Consider the following 8,076-nt stretch of genomic DNA (forward strand, 5'->3'; position numbering starts at 1 on the left):
CTTTGTGGTGGAGTGGGTTGGGTTGCTATGGGGGTGGATTTGGGTGTCCGTGGGGGTGTTGGTTGCACGAGGGGTGTTTGTGTTGATAGGACAGTGGAAGAATATTTGAGCCGCTCCTGGACCTCCCGTAGGTCGCCTCAGCCTCAACACGGGCACCTGGTGCGTAGTGCACGCGCAGGGCTGTGTCTGGGTGTACGTAAGTGGTGGTGTGTATGGGGGTGGTTGGCGGTGTGTGATCGTGGAGTCGTGCGGGTCGTCGCGTCTTTGTGTGCGTGTGGGGAGCGGTGGTGCAGTGGGCGGTCGGGCGGAGTGTTGTTGGTAAGCTGTACCGTGCCGGCCTTCATAGGTGCTCGCTAACAGCACTTGCCCCAACAGTCGGTTAAGGCTCCACGGGGGAATCTTTGTCTTTGTGCGTGTGCCTGCGTGTAACGCGCGTTATGTCGATCTCCTTGGTCGAGACGTCATATTAATGTTCTCTCCGTGCCACCGTTGAAGACGCACAAGTTGAAGCCTGCTGCTTTATTAGACGCCTGCGAGTGGACGGGACGCGTGCGGGTCCATACGTGAGCGTGTCAATTCGTATGCGCAGATGTGAAGGGGGGAGCGGTGGTGCACCGATTCACGCTCACGGCCGGCATCAGTGGCACAGCGATAATTATCTGAACCGGTCCCGGCCCCTTCCTCTCGGGCGACTCAGCCTGAAATGAAGACCCGGTAAACGTGTGGGGTTGGTGGGGGAGACAAAGGCGGCCGGGCGTCGTTGACTGTCCACTTCACACCACCCCGTGGTGCGCCGTGCCGGCCTTCATCCGGCGCTCGCTTACAGCACTCAGCTGTGTGTGTCGCTGTGTGTGTCGCTGGGTCTGTGTCTATTGTTGTCATTTGTGGGGGGTGTAGTGGTTAGCTACAAACCCGGTGACACGGGTTAGATTCCTGCTCACGGCCAACACCGGTGACGATTATCTGAAGAGGTCCCGGGCCTCCCCCAGGTCAACTCAGCCTCAAATGAGTGCCTGGTGCGGTGTGTAAACATCGTCACTGGGGAGACAAAGGCGGTCGGGCGTGGCGCTGGCCACCCACCCCCTCGTGTGCCGGGCCGGCCTTCATAGGTGCTGCTCGCTAACAGCACTTGCCCCTACAGTCTGTTAAGGCTATACGGGGAGATCGTTGTCTTATCTCTATTGTTGTAATAATAATTAATTATTATATATACACCTTGCACGCACAGAAATACTTCCCAGCCCAGCTCTGGGACAACACTGACCCCTGCCGTCTGCATTTCGGGGCTCCCTGCGGTGTCTGCGTGAGTGGTCTGTGTGTCTGTGTATCTGTGTGTCTGTGTGTCTGCGTGAGTGGTCTGTGTATCTGTGTGTCTGTGTATATGTGTGTCTGTATATCTGTGTGTCTGTGTGTCCGTGTGTCTGTCTGTGTGTCTGTGTGTATGTGTGTCTGTGTATCTGTGTGTCTGTGTGTCTGCGTGAGTGGTCTGTGTATCTGTGTGTCTGTGTATCTGTGTGTCTGTATATCTGTGTGTCTGTGTGTCCGTGTGTCTGTCTGTGTGTCTGTGTGTATGTGTGTCTGTGTATGTGTGTGTCTGTGTATCTGTGTGTCTGTGTATCTGTGTGTTTGTGTATCTGTGTGTTTGTGTGTCTGTGTGTCTGTGTATCTGTGTGTTTGTGTATCTGTGTGTCTGTGTGTCTGTGTGTCTGTGTATCTGTGTGTCTGTGTGTCTGTGTATCTGTGTGTCTGTGTGTGTGGGGGGGAAGCGGTGGTGTAGTGGTTAGCGCGCTGCGCTACGCACCCGGCGACCCGAATTAGATTCCCGCTCACGCTCAACACCGGTGACGATTCTGGGACTCCCCTAGGTCGACTCGGCCTCAAACTAATACCCGGCGTGGTGTGTAAACATCGCCACTTGGGAGACAAAGGCGGTCGGGCGCGGTGTTGGCCACCCACCCCCTCGTGCGCCGTGCCGGCCTTCATAGGTGCTACTCGCTAACAGCACTTGCCCCAGCAGTCTGTGAAGCCTACGATGGGGGGATCTCTGTGTGTTAGGGGGGTCTCTGCTACATTGCTGCAGTGCATTTCATTTGCTTTCGTTGGTTGTCTGCTCTGATTTCTATTCGGTTGTTTATTTATTCTGGTCGCTTCGTTGCTGGTCTCTTGCCTCCTGACCTGGTTAGGGGCCGTCCATAAATGACGTCACGCGATTTTGGACGATTTTTGACCCCCCCCCCCTTCGTCACACGGCGCCACAAAAAGTCAGACCCCCCCTCAAATATGACGTCACAAAGCTCTACCCCCCTCCAAATAAAACATGCTTCAAATCGCTTTAAACTATTGTCATTGTAGTGCGTATTTAATGTGGCGCTGCACTCTGATGTTGTAGGAGAAAACATTCATTAAAAAGTCAATTTAATTAAGCAGAACGTGTTGTCTATATTTATTAAAAGTTGCGCATTTTGATGTGACGTCACATTTCTCAACCCCCCCCCCCCCCCCAAGGTGCGTGACGTCATTTATGGACGGCCCCTTAAACAAGATGCACGTGGAACTCCCACGTTGTCATCACTGAGACCGGGCGCGTTGCTGGCGACCTTGTTGCTGGCGACTTTGTTGCTGGTTGAGGGGCGCCACCTGGTGTGTTCATTAGGAATTGAAAGTCGCTGTCGTCTGATACCACCATAACATTTGAGTCGTCAACAACACATCACCCATTTGTGTCTCTGCTCTAAAAAATGGTCATTTCCCGAAACGTCGAATATTCTTTTAAGGCCACAGTTTTGTCATTTGTGGCCAGGTCGCTTCTGAAAAATAGTTAATACATCACTTAGGGGCCGTCCATAAATGACGTCACTCACCTAGGGGGGGGGGTCAGACATTTGTGACGATGTGTGACGAGGGGGGGGGGGGGTGAGAAATGTGACGTCACATCAAAATGCGCAACCTTAAATAAATATAGACAACACGTTCCACTTAATTAAATAGACTGTTTAATAAATGTCTCCTCCTACAACATCAGAGTGCAGCGCCACATTAAATACGCACTGCAATGACAATAGTTTAAAGCGATTTGAAGCATGTTTTATTTGGGGGGGGGGGTGCAGAGCCTTGTGACGTCATATTTGAGGGGGGGGGGGTCTGACTTTTTGTGACGCCGTGTGACGCGAGGGGGGGGGGGTAAAAAAATCGTCCAAAATCGCGTGACGTCATTTATGGACGGCCCCTTAGTTTTGCCTGGCAGGACGGGGATGGTTTTAGTTGTATTTGTATATTTTTGTGTGATTTGGCTGCCTTTCTTGTACTTTGCACTACAATAATGTATGTGTAATGTTTGTTGTTGACACGTCCCTACCTGCCCCTACTGGGCATCTGTGAAAAAGAGTTTTATAGCTCATCGGATTCCTCCAGTGTAAGTCAATATTCTGATATTGACAAATGTGCTGAGTCTGGTTGTTGGTTGTCTCTGTGCACCGCACTGCCAAAGCAGCAGGAGCAGCAGCATCGGACAATGTGAGTTGATCGTGTGGTACTGGACTGCGACCCCTTCACGTATTCATGAGCGCAATACTCGCTGGCAGCAGGGCGCTGTTGCTCCATCGGAGATGCGTGGATAAGGGGCCGTCCATAAATGACGATTTTGGACGATTTTTGACCCCCCCCCCCCATCGTTACACGGCGTCACAAAAAGTCAGACCCCCCCCTCAAATATGACGTCACAAAGCTCTGCCTCCCCTCCCCAAAAAATAAAAGATGCTTCAAATCGCTTTAAACTATTGTCATTGTAGTGCGTATTTAATGTGGCGCTGCACTCTGATGTTGTAGGATAAAACATTTATTAAAAAGTCAATTCATCTTCTTGGTTCTTTCGGTAAAGTCACGTGACTTTACCGAAAGAACCAAGAAGATGAATCCCTGCAGTCACGAAAGCTTTAAATCGAAAGTCAATTTAATTAAGTAGAATGTGTTGTCTATATTTAAAGTTGCGCATTTTGATGTGACGTCACATTTCTCAACCCCCCCCCCTTCGTCACATATCGTCACAAATCTCTGACCCCCCCCGCCTCTAGGTTGCGTGACGTCATTTATGGACGGCCCCTAAGGAGTTTGGATTCGTGTGGGAAGAATCAGGAACACGGCCACGGGGAAACACTGATAACTCCGCACAGATAGATTCAAAGGTCTGTTGAAGTCCTGTCTACTTTGCAGCCCAAGCCTACACCCGACTGCTATAACCGGATGGATTTCCATAATTAACCACCAGGCTCAAGACCCCCTGAGCTTCCGAGATCCCAAGATATCGAGCCATTGTGGTGCTGAGTGAAGGCGTGGCGCCATCTGGCGCGCCCAAGACGAATTGCCTCGGCCACCGTGGTTGGGCAGTACTTCTACGGTTCCCCGCTTTCACCAGCCCGCACGGGCCCCAGTGATGAAGTATGGGTCCCAGGATAACCCCCTTCCCTCCACCACTCGCACGGCGTCGGGAGGCCCTCATCCAGCAGCGGATTGTGTGTCCTAATTTTCAAGCTTGCGTACCGTACCACGTCGTCGTCCACTCATTGACATGCAAATTTTTTCTCTGCCCCCTCCCTCTCTCCGCCCCCGCCCCCTCTCTATATTTAAGGCCTCGTCACAGAGACGACCTCTCTCTTTGTGCCGAATACGTGTTTTCTCTCTGTGTATCTTTGTGATATCTGTCTGCTTATATGTCTGTCTATAGTTTTCTGGTTAGATTTTTGTTGCTATTTATTTTATACCTGATGATGATTGCTTGTGTTGCAATCGAAACGTCGTAGTATACTATTATTAAATTTATTATTTTATCTTTATACGTGACTTTACCAAAAGAACCAAATCATAATTGAGACTGAGAGTTGTGCACCCGGGGCTAGGACCCCCGTCTCATCCCCTCCCTGGCCTCGCCCTCAGGTGTACGGGTTCTTGATGGAGGGGGCATCGACAATACCGCATAGGGGCCGTCCATAAATGACGTCACGCACCTAGGGGTGGGGGGGGGTCAGACATTTGTGACGATGTGTGACGAAGAGGGGGGGGGGTTGAGAAATACGACGTCACGTAAAAATGCGCAACTTTAAATAAATATAGACAACACGTTCCACTTAATTAAATATACTTTTTAATAAATGTTTTCTCCTACAACATCAGAGTGCAGCGCCGCATTAAATACGCACTGCAATGACAATAGTTTAAATCGATTTGAAGCATGTTTTATTTGTGGGGGGGGGGCAGAGCTTTGTGACGTCATATTTGAGGGGGGGGTCTGACTTTTTATGACGCCGTGTGACGACGTGGGGGTTGGGGGGGGGTCAAAAATCGTCCAATATCGCGTGACGTCATTTATGGACGGCCCCATAGTACAGGACAATGGGTTTTACTGCACTGCCACATTATTTTTTTGCTATCACGGTTGCTGCACACGGGCCCAAAGACCTCCACAAAACGCCGAGCGGCCAGCAACAATGAGCGCTACTAACGTTTAAAACTGACGCGACACAAGCCGTCCATTCATCCACCTCACGTGCAGTGGCGGACGGGGCCTAAAAATCGACCCAGGTATTTCACAGCGGCCCAAATTGCCGTGCGATCTCATTGGCCCATTTGGACTGGCCCACAAAAACACAAATGGGCCGATGAAGATGTATCTTTGGGGGCTGCCGAATATGGGGCCTACCATAAATGACGTCACGCACCTAAGGGGGGGAGGGGGGTCAAACATTTGTGACGATGTGTAACAACACTAATTTGGATTAATTTTCATTGTTAACTATTTCAATCTACTAAGGTCACTTTTATTTATTCCATGAAGGAGCATTTTGCTTCTCCATGGAAGAATGGAGAAGCATACATTTTGTAAACTTTTTGAATGATTGTTATTAAACATTTTGATTCAAATGATTCTCCCAGGGATTTTCATTCTGTGGAATGAATATATGATTATTATAATTGTACTTCTTCTTGGTTCTTTCGGTAAAGTCACGTAGAAGGAAAATAATAAAATAATTAAAAATTATATATAATAAAATAATTCTCACGACGTTTCGGCCACAACGCAAGCAGCCGTCTTCAGGTGGAGAACAGGTCTGTCGAGAAGGCAGAGTCTGAATGGCACGCCCCAGGCTTGGAGCGACTATTTATGCTGGGATGGAGGGGCGAAGAGCGTCTTGACAAAATAATTTGCATATCAAGAGGAATTTAGCATATTTATGGGAAATGCAGATATGCGATTAGTACTACTTGTGAAATGCGTAGGATGTTTGGCGAGGGGTTTAAAGTCATTATGCCCATGCATTATGCAGGATTAGCAGTATCAAAGGGAGGGAGTAAGGTTAGAATTAATAAAGGGAAGGAATGTTAATAATATGGCGCCGCAGCAACTAATATGCTTATAGACTATACATTGTAATATTACACTATGTATTATTCTACCCAACCAACTGTATACCACACTGCTATATATTCACTATAAAATTACGATACTATATATTACCTTATACATTGTATTAAACATTACACTTTAATACTCTTTATTATTATACAATATGCTACACACTATACCATTGACCGTCGCGTGAAAGGTACTAAGAGGAAGCAACGAAATATGTCAATGGGAGAGTGGTGATAGGAAGCTTGCAGCGTAAATAGTCGCTCTAAGCCTGGGGCGTGCCATTCAGACTCTGCCTTCTCGACAGACCTGTTCTCCACCTGAAGACGGCTGCTTGCGTTGTGGCCGAAACGTCGTGAGAATTATTTTGTTTTATTTTTATTATTTTATTATTTTCCTTCTACGTGACTTTACCGAAAAAACCAAGAAGATGAATCCCTGCAGTCACGAAAGCTTTAAATCGATAATTGTACTTTCCATTTTTTAAAAGTTATTATTACTTTTAATATTTTATAATTATTATAAGAGATTTCCAATATCATATTCTGAACATCTGCAGTTTTAGTTAGACGTTGAATATTTTCAAGTGCATTTTATGCTAAATTTCAGCTTTCCAACGCCTCCTTTTTAATAAATGTTTTCTCCTACATCAGAGTGCAGCACCACATTAAATACGCACTACAGTGACAATAGTTTAAAGTGATTTGAAGCATTTTTAATTTTCTAAATGGAAATATGGTTTTGGAGGGGGGGGGGGGCAGAGCTTTGTGACGCCGTGTGACGAGGGGGGGTCAAAAATCGCGGACGTCATTTATGGACGGCCCCTATGGGGACTTAATGTCAACTGACCTGCGTACAAAAGCAAATTAAGCGTACACATTCGAGATTATAAAATATTTTTTGGTGAAAATAGATTTTTTTTTGAAACTCTGATCACATTTGCAATTTCTCCACACAGACCGGTCCACCTCGTAATGGCCTGGCCCACCCGGGCATTCGCCCTCTGGACTGCTTCCCCATGGCCAGTCCGGGGCCTGCCCACGTGGGAATCTCCACCGAGATTGCACACCGCGTTGTAACACGGTGGTGGTTTTTTCTGGAAGATTTGCTGGTTTATCCAGGATGTTTCTGCTGCGCGTCGTCGCTTTAAGGTGTTCTCTGTTCATATTTTGTTTGTTGCCGTTGCACCCGAATCAAGAGCCGAATGGCTCACATGGCGACACCCAATAAATGAAACTTGAACTCAGGTGGCCGACACGTGACGTCACCTTCCAAATAGTCTCCCGCGGAGTGACGTCACAAACCCGGAGGCTCGCGAATGACGCCATCGCTCGACAACACCCGCGAGCCGTGACGTCGCCCACGGGCGATTGACGCGAGGGGGGCGGGGTTCGATTTAAAGCTTTCGTGACTGCAGGGATTCATCTTCTTGGTTCTTTCGGTAAAGTCACGTAGAATGGAAATAATAAAATAAATCAAATAAAACTTACATTTTTTTTATTATTTTAAAAATAAAACAGAATTATTTTATTGTTTTATTTTTATTATTTTATTATTTCCATTCTACGTGACTTTACCGAAAGAACCAAGAAGAAGAAGGGGGGGTGTTTTTGACGGCGGGTTCTGAACGCTGTGACGTGACGTCATCGCGAAACTCCGCGAGTGACGTCACT

The sequence above is a fragment of the Lampetra fluviatilis genome, chromosome 32 (genome assembly GCF_964198595.1).
Source record: "Lampetra fluviatilis chromosome 32, kcLamFluv1.1, whole genome shotgun sequence".
NCBI lineage: Eukaryota > Metazoa > Chordata > Hyperoartia > Petromyzontiformes > Petromyzontidae > Lampetra > Lampetra fluviatilis.